The sequence below is a fragment of the Octodon degus genome, unplaced genomic scaffold, assembly GCF_000260255.1.
Source record: "Octodon degus isolate 3935 unplaced genomic scaffold, OctDeg1.0 scaffold00006, whole genome shotgun sequence".
Taxonomy (NCBI): Eukaryota; Metazoa; Chordata; class Mammalia; order Rodentia; family Octodontidae; genus Octodon; species Octodon degus.
In genome coordinates, this window is record NW_004524582.1 from 313,515 (window position 1) to 325,377 (window position 11,863).

Below are 11,863 nucleotides of genomic sequence, written 5' to 3' on the forward strand. Positions count from 1 at the left end.
CAATGGCCATGACTCATCCACATGGCTGACACTGACAAAGGTTCTACAATCTGAGGTACAGGATCTCAGGATAAATCATGAGAGGATTTCACTGACCTTATCAGACCCAAAAGCTACAACTCTTGTTGCATAGGTCCTGCTTTACCTTGGTCTTCACCATCCAGTAGAAAAGTATAAAACCTAAATATAAGAAGTAAAGCCATGCTGTTGTGTTGAGCTGTGGGGAACACAGGTCAACAATTTCTGACACTGCCAGTGAAGTGGAAGACGCAATACTATTATAGGCTACTGGCCTCTTTTAGAATATTTTGCTGAGTTTACACACACTTATAATATTCAAATAACGGAACTTAACAAAAAAAGGTATACAGATGAATGTCCATTTTGTATCTGTGTATTCAACGTGGTTAGAATAGATATATAGTTACATTCTCTTAATGAATAGAATGATTTGTTCTAATTGTGTTTGTAAATAGGATATCAAGTCCGCTTCTTGTTCAGCAATTAACCACTAAGAAGATTGTATGCAGTGTGTTAATTATAGAAACTGTCCTACCGATTTGATTTGAATCTGTCTCATTGCTATTTGTTTATCAATAAAATTATGGCAAAAAATAAAATATAAATAAAAGCTATAAAAAAAAAGCTGTGGACAAGAATGCTGCTGGAGCTGGCAAGGTCGCCAGTCTGCCCAAAAAAGCTCAGAAATCTAGATGAATAGTACCCTGACACCTGACTCCCCAGTCTTAATTAGTCGTAGTAGACTGAGAACTGTTTCTCCCAACTAGCCATTTAGGTTTAATAGTGAAAGACTGGTTAATGATAACAATGCACTGTAAAACCTTCAGAAGGAAAGGAGGATGTTTTGTGGACCATTTTTGTATGTGTGGCAGTTTTTAAGTTATTAATTTTTAAGATCAATACTTTTTAATTGAAGCAACTTGACCAAAAATCTCTCACAGAATTTTGAGACCTATTAAAACAAAGTATAATGAGAAAAAATAATTTAAAATATATTTTAAAATCATTTGAATCAACATAAAAGAAATGAAATAATATGTAGTTGACCAAAGTAGAAAATTGGACAAAAATTGATATTATTATTGCTTATTAAGTTATTCCCTTTTAGACTCAAAGAATATTTTCTATTTAAAAGCTTGGAAATATTGAAACCAGTATTTCTTTGTCTGAGAAAGATCCTATCATTTGGTAGAAATATATTGACACAACCACGACCTCTCTATGACCAGCACTTATGGCTATGCTCATTGATACTGTCATCAAATGGCTTGAATAAGGCATGAAGCACTGGGGGATAGGAACTATTCATTTAAATACTGACTTAAGAGTACTTGAAAGTTTGAATTTGCATTTTCTCATTTGGATAGGTAGTTAATCACACTCACCTCTCTAGGCTATTGCATAAATGGGTAATAGTAGAGGCATTCAAAAACTCAGGAATCATATTAACACAAAATGAAGGAAGTCCATTATGTTATAAACTCTGAGTGTGTCTAAATTGTTTTATGACTTTTGAGTTTAACAATATGTGACTGTATTTTTAGTGAATAAATAAGAGGGTAGGATTTAGAGATTGTATCACTGCTTTATCTTCATTTATAAAGAACTCCTAACATATGAATATAATGGACTATTTCAAATCACCTGCACTTTTCTGAAATGAATTCTGTTGAAAGTTTGATTACAATTGCATCAAATAACTCAATGTAACAGTAACTATTTATCTTAATTTTCTATATAATAAATATAAAACAATCTATTGTAGGAAAATGCATAGAGATTAAACTAAATCAAAATTTGCCAAATTTGTTTTCTTAATCATTCTACTTTTAATCTGTGCATTTACACTAACAGTAGTATTTACAGTTGTGTTGCATCTAAGATGATATTTATAATTTTTATATAAAAAATGTGATTTCATTTTCCATATGCCAGCTTTGCTGGTACAGAGATTAGAAACAGTGAAAATGATACTGCCATCATCCATGTGAGCTTCATCTGCAGGTAACTTGCAATTTCATTATCTTTTGTGAAGGAAAAGGATGAAGTAGTTACCCATAAACGTTAAGACAAAGGCGTTCATTTAATTTGCTAGCAAATGATAGTGAACAGGTAAGTCACTGTGAGCACAGGAGGGGTTCAGGCAGAGAAAAATAATTTCCTGGAAAAAGATGATATTTGAGAACTGAACTTGATAGAAACATAATGGGTGAATAAAAAAAAAAACTAGCTCATAAAAGACAAAACAATGGAGAATTGCATGACATCTTTATAGAATCACGAACAGTTGTGTTTCTTGGGATTCTTTCATTAAAGTGAGTAGAGAGTCATTTTGTGGAACACATTCAATCACAGTGAAATGTGAGTACCAGGGAAAATGTTTGGACATTACCTCATACATATTACTGAATGTTAATCATAGCAGTTGCATAAGTAAAGCTTTTGGGACATAGAAACATAGTATGAGGTAATTTGGTCATACAAAGATCAGAAATATTGAGGACAATGCAATATTACAGTCATCCTAGTGGGATATAATCACTGCTGTACAGCATGGGGTGGTTTTTAGCAGATGAATGTGAGGACCAAGGTACCAAATCTAAAGGACTTGATGACTGCACAGAGGAAGAGAGGGAGGAGGACTTAATGGCAGCTGTGAGTAATAAATTATGTTGCAGTTGTGCAAAAATAAGGAGAGTGGAAACCAAAGGCAGCCATTCAAGCTTATCATAAAGTAAGCATTGGCTTGCAAGGTAACATTCAAGTCATTACTCATCAGTTCAGTTCTTTCTTTCAGTTCATAAAAAAGAAAACAAAATATCATAGCAGATACCATTGTGTCAAATGGAACTATACCTAAATAGGATATCCTGGAGGCTACATTCCACAGTATAGAAAATGGAACAAATTTTTTAGGCTCTCTCAACTTTGGTTTCCATAAAAAAAATGTACAAGTTCCTTTCCTTCCACCAGGAAAGAGGGCTCAACCTGACCACAGGTTTCCTTTCTTGTCTTTTATTTCTGAATCCTCTTTCCTTTTTCTGCCCAGGTACATCAAAAGCTGAAACAGCTCTCAGGAAATGGTGCAAAACAAGGATCTGGAATTCAAATATTAGAATATCTATAGTTGTAAGAAAATCACAGTTCCATTTTATGTTCTAATGTGTTGGATATTCAGATTGGATAGTAATATTAAGCTTACTGCTTCCATTATAGTGTCATCAATCTCCTCTTCTGGATGTTCAAAAACTGAGGCTCAGAGACCAAAAATTACACAAATATATGAGTTAAGAGGATAGACAATATTTTGGCCCTAGCTCTCCTAGGTCAGTGGGGAACCACAACATAAGAGAACTTCTGCTCTGACATGGTATAACTTTTAATGATCTTCTCATCAAAAAAAATGGGTGACCATAGAAGAAAGTGACTTTATAGTGTATAGAGTGCCTATGGAGAGTCACCAGGAGAAAAAAAAATCCCTTAATCTTTCACAAAAAGGAACGTGGCCAAGCAGCATTCACAGTGCTCATCCACATAGCTGACACCAACCGAAGAACTAAGAGCTACTGTACTTGGGTCCAAGATGAATCATGAGGATACTTAACTCACCTTTATTGATAGCAAAAATTGATTAATATAGATCTTACCTTAATTTTTTCTTAAACATTCTGTAGAAAATTATAACCACAAGATGTTTAAAACCATGCCATAGTAATAATATGCTACCTATAAAAAGATTCAGATCACTAACAACTTCTGACAATTCCCAAGTATACTGGTTACTGACTAACATTGTGGATTAATGGTGTGTATAGGATTTATTTGCTGAATACAAGTTCCTAAAATCTTTGGACTGGGAAAATTAAGACTAACCAAGTAATCTCACTCAGAACAGAAAAGACTGAAGAATGTAAAGTTATTTTTTTCTTAATTTTTTAAGAGAATACAAATTATTTTTTAAAAAACATTAGAAATGACACATAATTTCACCAAACAATGCAATAGGAATTCAACAATGGTTGTATTGCACAATGTCATCTTCAAATTAGTTGTTTACAGCACCAGATATAAGTATGCAAAATTGTTTTTAAAAACTTATAAGAAATTTAAAATGGGGCCAGCAAGATAGCTCAGCAGGAGTGCTAAAAGGCTCAAGTCAACAATTTCTGACATTGCCAGTCTTACAGAAAACCCACTACTATCACGGACTACTGGACTATATTGGAATATTTTACTGAATTCACCCACCTTAATATGTAAATGACAATGGAATACCCTTCTCTGACAAAACTAAACAAAAACAATGGGATACAAATGAATGACCATTTTGTATCTGTATATTCAAAATAGTTAGGACAGATACACAGCTACATTCTTTTAATTCAACGAATAGAAAGATTTGTTCTAATGGTGTTTATAAACAGGATATCATGTCTGCATCTTATACAATGAATAACCACTAAGACAACAATATGCAATGTATTAATTATTGAAACTCCTACTAATCAGATTAGAAACTGTCTCATTGCTATTTGTTTCTCAATAAAATTATTGAAAAATAAATAAATAAAATTATTTTTTAAAAAAGATAGCACAACAGTCTAAGTGTCTACTTGGCAAGTGCAGGAACCTGGGTCTGATCCCCAGCACCATATGCTGCACTGGCCCCACCCCAAGCTCACTGAGCCAGCCATGGAGCCTGGAAGTGGTGGTGAACACCTGTCATCCTACCACTGGGGATGGTGAAAACAGGAAGATCATTACAAGTCTGAGCTGCATAGCAAAACCCTGTCCAAATATGTTTGAAAACAAAAAAAGAAATTAAAAAGGATAAAAATTATTAAGCATTGAATGTTTTTTCAGTGGACCAGCAGAAATCAGCAGTATAATTATCTTTGTCTCAGGGGTGGTGGGATATATTTTTTCCCAATTCATGAGTTTTCATTTTACTTTTATTGATGATTTCTTTTGATGTACAGAAATTTTCAAAAAAGATGCAATGTCAGTTGTTAAGTATTTCCCATGAAAATTTATTTTTGCTCATGAACTTTATGCCTATGTCTTTAAGAATTAAAACTACTTTTTCCTCCAGAAGATTTAGTGTTTCTTTTCTGATATTTAAATCTTTGGTCCATTTTTACTGTAGTTTAATTCATAATGGCAAATATAAATTGAATTTTAACCTTCAACATGTGGAAAGCAAGTTCTTAGCCAGTTTTTCAAGCATTTATTAAAAAGGCGATCTTTCTTCCAGTGAACGTTTGTCCCCTTTGTGGAAGACAAGGTGGCTGAGTGTGTTTGCCATTGTGTTTGTATTTTCTAATCTGTTCCATTGATCCTCAAATCCAGTACCTTTCTGATTTCATCAAAGTCATTTTGTAACATAATTATGAGTCAAGGATTGTGATGCTTCCTGCCTTTCCTTTGTTGCCCAAGATCGCTTTTGCTATTCTAGGTCTCTCTGGTTCCAGATGAATTTTAGAAAGTTTTTATCTATATCTGTGAGGTATAATAACAGTATTTTAATTGAGATTGCTTTGAATCTGTATAACAGTTTTGGGAGTATTGCCATTTCCACAGTGTTGGTTCTTCATATCCAGGAACAATGAATATCCTTCATTTTCTGAAATTCTATTAAATCTCTTTTTTCAGAGTACTGTAATTTTCACTGTATAAATCTTTTACTTCCTTTGTAAGATTGATTTCTAAGTATTTCATTAGATGTTACTGTGAAGGGCATGGTTTCCCTAAGTGCATTCACTGCTTGTAAACAGAAATGCTATTGATTTTTGAGAGGTATATTTGGATCCTGCTATGCTATTGAATTAGGTTACTAAATTTACAAATCTTTTGGTGGAGTTTTTTTGTGTCTTGTATTTTGAGTATCATGTCATCTGCAAATAATGATAATTTTAATTCTTCTTTTCCAATCACTACTCATTTTATTTCTCACTCTTGTCTAATTGCTCTGGCTAATGCTTCTAGAACTATATTGAGTAGTAGTGGTGAGAGTGGACTTTCTTTTCTTGTTTCTGATTTAAGTGAAGGCCTTTAGTTTTTCTCCATTAAGCATGATATTGGCTGTTGGTTTTTCATAGAGGGCTTTGATCAGATTAAGGTAAGGACCACGTATTCTGACTTACTTTTTTTAATGTATTTAGTACAGAGTCTACAGGGTCTCACTACACAGATTGGACTTTTAGTGATCCTCCTTTTTACAGCTTCACAAGCACTGGGATTGCAGGCACATGCCAACACGTTCAGTCTTAGTCACCATCTCAGCATGCCTCCGGGGGTGCAGCCAGCACAGCACACCACAGATCGAACCCCTGTCCCTGCACCTGCCTAAGCAGGCTCTTTAGCCTTCCAAGCTATCTGGCTGGCTCCATATTCTGATTTTCTTTAGTTTTTTAATTATTATTTTTTATCATTACGGATGTGTTTCAGGATTTGTCAACAGCTTTTTCGGCATCTATTAAGATGATCACTTGAATTGTTCTTTGACTCTATTGATATGGTACATTACATTTATTGATTTGTTTACATTAAATCATCCCTGAATTTTTGAGACAAATGCCCCTTCATCATGATATATAATTTTCATAATGATTTTCTGCATTCGGTTTGCTGTATTTTATTGAAGAATTTTGCATCTATGTTCTTTAGGGATATTGCTCTATAGTTCTTTTTTTTTGGTTTGGTCTTTCTCTGGGTTTGGTGTCAGAATAATACTTGACTTGAGAAATTAGTTTGGAAGAACTGATTCTTTTTCTACTTTATTGTAAATTTTGAGAAGAGTTGGTATTAAATTTTCCCTAAATTTCTTGTAGTATTCAGCTGTCAAACTGTCAAGATGTAGGCTTTTATTTTTTGGTAGGCTTTTTATTAAAATTTCAATTTCTTTCACTGATATTGCATTATTCAGAATTTTTGATATCTTCTTGATTCAGCTTTGGTAATTCATATGTATCTAAGCATCTGTCTATTTATTCTGTGTTTTCTATCCAGGAAGAGTAACAGTTTTGGAAATAGGTACTGATGATCCTCTGAATTTCTATAGAGTCTGTAGTGATTTCACGCTTTCGTTCCTTATTTCCTGAATGAGAATTTTTTTCCCTTTTTTTTTGATAAACTTTGCTAGGAGGTTATCAATTTTATTTACTCTTTCAAAGAAACCACACTTCTATTCATTAATTCCTTCTATGATTTTCTTCATCAGCATTGCACTAATTTTTGATCTTATCTGTGTAATTTTCCTGCCTTCTTTAGGCTTTAGGCTTGAATTTCTCTTCTTTTGTAGAAGCTTGAGTTATAACGTAAGATTGTTTATTTGTGCTTATTCTTTTTACTTGATGTGAGAATTTACCACTACAAATTTCCCTACTAAGACAGCTTTCTTCACATCCCACAGGTTCAGGTAAGTTGTATTTGCACTTTCATTTGATTGTAAATATTGTTTAATTTCTTCTTTAACTTCGTCTGTGACCCATTGATTGTTCATGAGAGTATTATTTAATTTCCATGTGTTTATGGAATTTTGGCAAAATTTTTTGTCAGTAATTTTCAGATTCATTACACTATGGTCAGATAATATGCGTGGCACAATTTCAATTGCTTTGCATTTACTTAAGCACATTTTTTGTGCTGATATATTTTGGAGAGCATTCTGTGTGCAGCTGAGAACAATGTATATAGTAGTGCTGATTGGAACACTCTTGTAAAGTTCTGCTAAGTCTATTTCTTCTCAAGTTTGTCTTAGTTTTGTTATTTCTATCTGATTTTTTTGCCTAGTTGATGTATCTCTTTGTGTCAGTTGGGTGTTAAAGTCACCTACTATAATTGTGCTGTTGCTCATTACATTTTTCATGTATGTTAAAATTGTCCTACATAGTGAGGTGATCCAATATTGGATATAATATAGATACATGATTATTACTTCTTCCTCCTGTGGATTTCCCCTAATAAGTTAGTAGAGGAGAACGTTTATTACTTTTGATCATGCTTAAAGTTGACATTGTCAGCAATGCAAATAACTACCACTGCTTTTCTCTTGGTTCCTGTCACATGGAGTATTGTTTTCCATCATTTGATTTTTTAGTCGATGAATTTCTGTTTGCATTAAATGTGTCCCTTGTATACAGCATATTCTTGCATTTTGTTTCTTGATACACTCTACCAATCTGCTTCATTTGATTGTTGAATTGAAGTCATTTACATTGATGGTTTTAATTGATATATATTTTCTTATTTTTGTCATGTTACTTTCCTGATCTAAGTTCCCTACCTTTTCTCTCTATTTAATTGATATCTATGCTTAGTGGTTCATTTCTATTGCTGTTCTTGAAGTTGTGGTCATTTTTCTCTTTCTGGAATATGTGTCAGTACTCTTTGAAGGATTGGTTTAGTGGTCATCAACTTCTGCAGTTGTTCTTTGTCATGGAAGTATCTTATCTCTCCATTTTATTTGACAGATAGTTTTTCAGGGTACATCAATCTAGGTTGGAAATTCATTTCTTTTGGGACCTGAAATATTGAAAATTCTTCTTGATTTGATGGTCTGTGTTAAGAAATCTTCCATAATTCTGATGGATTTTCCACTATAGGTGATCAGTTTCTTCTCTTTAACAACTTTTAATCTTCTTTTCTTTTGCTGAATTTCTGGGATCTTAATTATTATGTGTCTAGGTGTACATTTATTTTGATTGTGGCTAATTGAGGTTCTATATGCCTTATTTCTCTGTATGTCAGATTCATTTCTCCTGTGTGGGAAATTTCTGCTACTATTTTTATAAGTTGTCTTTATTTCATTTGTGTTGACTCCAGCTGTTTCTCTGACACCTATTAATCTTATATTGTTTTATTTGCATCATCTTGCAGCTGCTTAATTGTATTTCCTGGATCCTTGCTATTTTTAAGAGATCATTTCTTTTGTGTTCACTAGCTGCAATGCTGTATTCACAGTCTAAAAGTCTATCTTCAGATTTGCTCACACAGTTTCACCTGCTTTTAATGGAATTTCAATTTTCTGGATATCTGTTTGAATCTGTTTCATGCATTCTAGTTCCATCCTGTATCGTTCTTCTAAAGTTTGCATCATTTTTTCTATTCTTCCCTATTTTTGTCTGTCTTATTAAGATGTACTGAACAATTATTTCATGTTTGTTGTTCTTTTTTTTACCTGAGAGATTATTTATGGTCTGATTTTCTCCATAACCTTATGGAATTGTTTCTTTACCTCAGTTGGTATCATCTCAGAAATTTCAGGTGTGTGACTTCCAAGTTCTTCTCACTCCTTGTCTCTTGGACTTGTTCTAGGTGGGCTTTAGGTCTCAGATCATTTTCTCCTCCTTCATTTTGACACTTTTGAAGCCTCCAAAGTTCAACTCAACTCAGCAGTGATGGAATGGAACAGGGCACAGGTCAGCAAGGCTCTTGCGAAGAGGGTGCAGGGTAGGTTTTCCAAATCTCCCTCTGTGTGAGGATCTGTGTGATTTTGCCATAGTAAAGGGAAAGCTAACCACCACTGTGGAAGACTCCAATAATGATATTGTGGAACAGTGTTCTACAAGGTTCTTGCAATGGAAGCGGGTCATGGGGTAAGGTCATCAAGACTCCTGTGACCAGTGGGGAGAAAACTGAAGCTCAGCAAAGCTCCTGTGATGGTGGAGGGCAGTGCATGACTCAGCAGGTCTCTGCAGCTGTCCAGTTTCCACCTGCCTTCTGTGGTGTTGCAAGAGGTCCACTACATAGTCCTCCAAACACAGTTCCTCCAACTTCATCTGATCACCCATCACTTGAAAACAGCAAAGAGAAAGCTATAGTAAGTGGCTGAAGCTGGAAATCAGTAATACATGTGAGGCTAAGACAAAGCCTGCCAAGAACAAAGACAGCTCCTCTAGCCACATAAGCAAGCTGTTCCATCTTTCAAAGACGTTGCTAGGTAGAAAGGTTAAAATTGATGTCAACCTCCTGAGTGTTCAAACAAATGCTCTCTAGTTTTTGAGAAGTTTCTTTCCTTTCATCAGGAGAGAGGGTTCTACCTGATCGAGAGAGAGAGAGAGAGAGAGAGAGAGAGAGAGAGAGAGAGGAAGGAAGGAGAAAAGAAAGAAAGGCAACTACTTATTATGAGACTTAACATGGTGGTACGCACATGTGGTAATAGGCTGTATAATGAGCAGTCATCTAAATAAAGCTTAAACTTTGTCTTTTTCTCTTCCTTTTTTTTTCTTATCTTCATCTTCTGGAAGTTCTAAGCCCTCTTTTGTAACTGACACTAAAATTTTCCTCTCAAATTCCTTCAGCTGCTAGACGCAATACTAGTCAATGGGCTCAATCATGTAGATATTTCTAAGCTGTGCTTTCTGAGCCATTCCACAAAGGCTGAATTAGCTACTTGGTCCTTGGTTTCACCTGTTATGTAATAGATGTGCTTCTGGTACTCCTTCATCCTGGTGCAATAGTCCTTGAGAGAAACCAACACATCCCCAGAAGCACATGTGTGCAAGATCATGAAAGACATCTTGAAGAAAAAGGTTGAAAATCTGGTCATGTCAAACCGATTATTGACGTTCCCATGCTGTATTGTCACAAGCACATATGGCTGGATGGCGAACATGGAAAGAATCATGAAGCCCAAGCCCTAAGAGACAACTTCATGATAGGTTACATGGCAGCAAAGAAACACTTGGAGATAAACCCTGACCACTCTATCATCAAGACCTTGAGGCAAAAGGCTGAGGCCAATAAGAACAACAAGTCTTTGAAGGATCTGGTCATCTTGCTGTATGAAACCACATTACCATCCCCTGGATTCAGCCTGGAAGACCTGCAGACATATGCAAACAGGATTTACAGGATGATCAAACTGGGTCTAGGTATTGATAAGGATGACTCCACTGCCAACGAGACCACTGCTGCTGTCAAAGAGGAGATGCTACCCCTTGAAGGAGATGACGACATGTCATGCATGGAAGAAGTCAACTGAGCTTGGCCCAAAGAACCACTAATGTGTGCTCAGTGCTTTAACCTTCATTCCCTCTGATAATATATATTTTCAATGATTTTTTGTTAAGTCTGTGTGGCATGATAATTGCTTTTAAGGGGAAGATAAGATTTATTTCTACTTTTAAGTAATACTGTGATATTTTAGGAACTAAAGCAGAGCTAGCAGTGCTTTCTCTAGTTTCACTTTGGTTTATTATAACAAGTTGAGATATTTGTGGAAGGATGTAACTTAACTGTTAACTTTGTGAGTTCTGAAGTATTTAGTTGCCAAGCCAGATTACTTAGTAGACTAAATCTTGTGTCTCTGAAGTGTTGAGATTCCCTGATGTTTAAAGGAATATTTGTTAAGATAACTTGAGTTTTCTTATAGGGTGTTTTGTTGTTGTTGTTGTTGTTGTTGTTGGTGGTGGTGGTGGTGGTGTGTGTGTGTGTGTGTGTGTGTGTGTGTAACCAAGGATTGAACTCAGGCCCTTGCACTCGCCAGTGAAGTGCTTATCCCACTGAGCCATCTCCCCAGCCCTAGGGTGTTTTTTTAAAAATTTTCCCCAGTAGTTTCAAATCCACATGTGCTAGGCTTCTAGGAGTACAGTATACTGAAAACTTGATGGCAGGAGCTGCATGGGCTTGTCTTCCAAAGAAAAGTACTGTTTCAAGGGAAAAACAACTTCTAGGAATACTACAGAGCTGTTTCAAAAGTCATTCAGGACAAGGCCTGTGAATGAATGGAAGTGAGTGGCCAGGTCACATTCTGCTAAAAGGTAATAAATACAGCTGAGTTTAGGAAGGAAGGAAGGAAGGAAGGAAGGAAGGAAGGAAGGAAGGAAGGAAGGAAAGAAGG

General features: G+C 35.2%; 1 pseudogene; it reads left to right on the top strand.

Annotated features, from left to right (window-relative positions):
- Window positions 1-9,562: 9,562 nt before the first annotated feature.
- Window positions 9,563-11,005, top strand: LOC101577627 (annotated as a pseudogene).
- The last annotated feature ends 858 nt before the right edge of the window (window positions 11,006-11,863 follow it).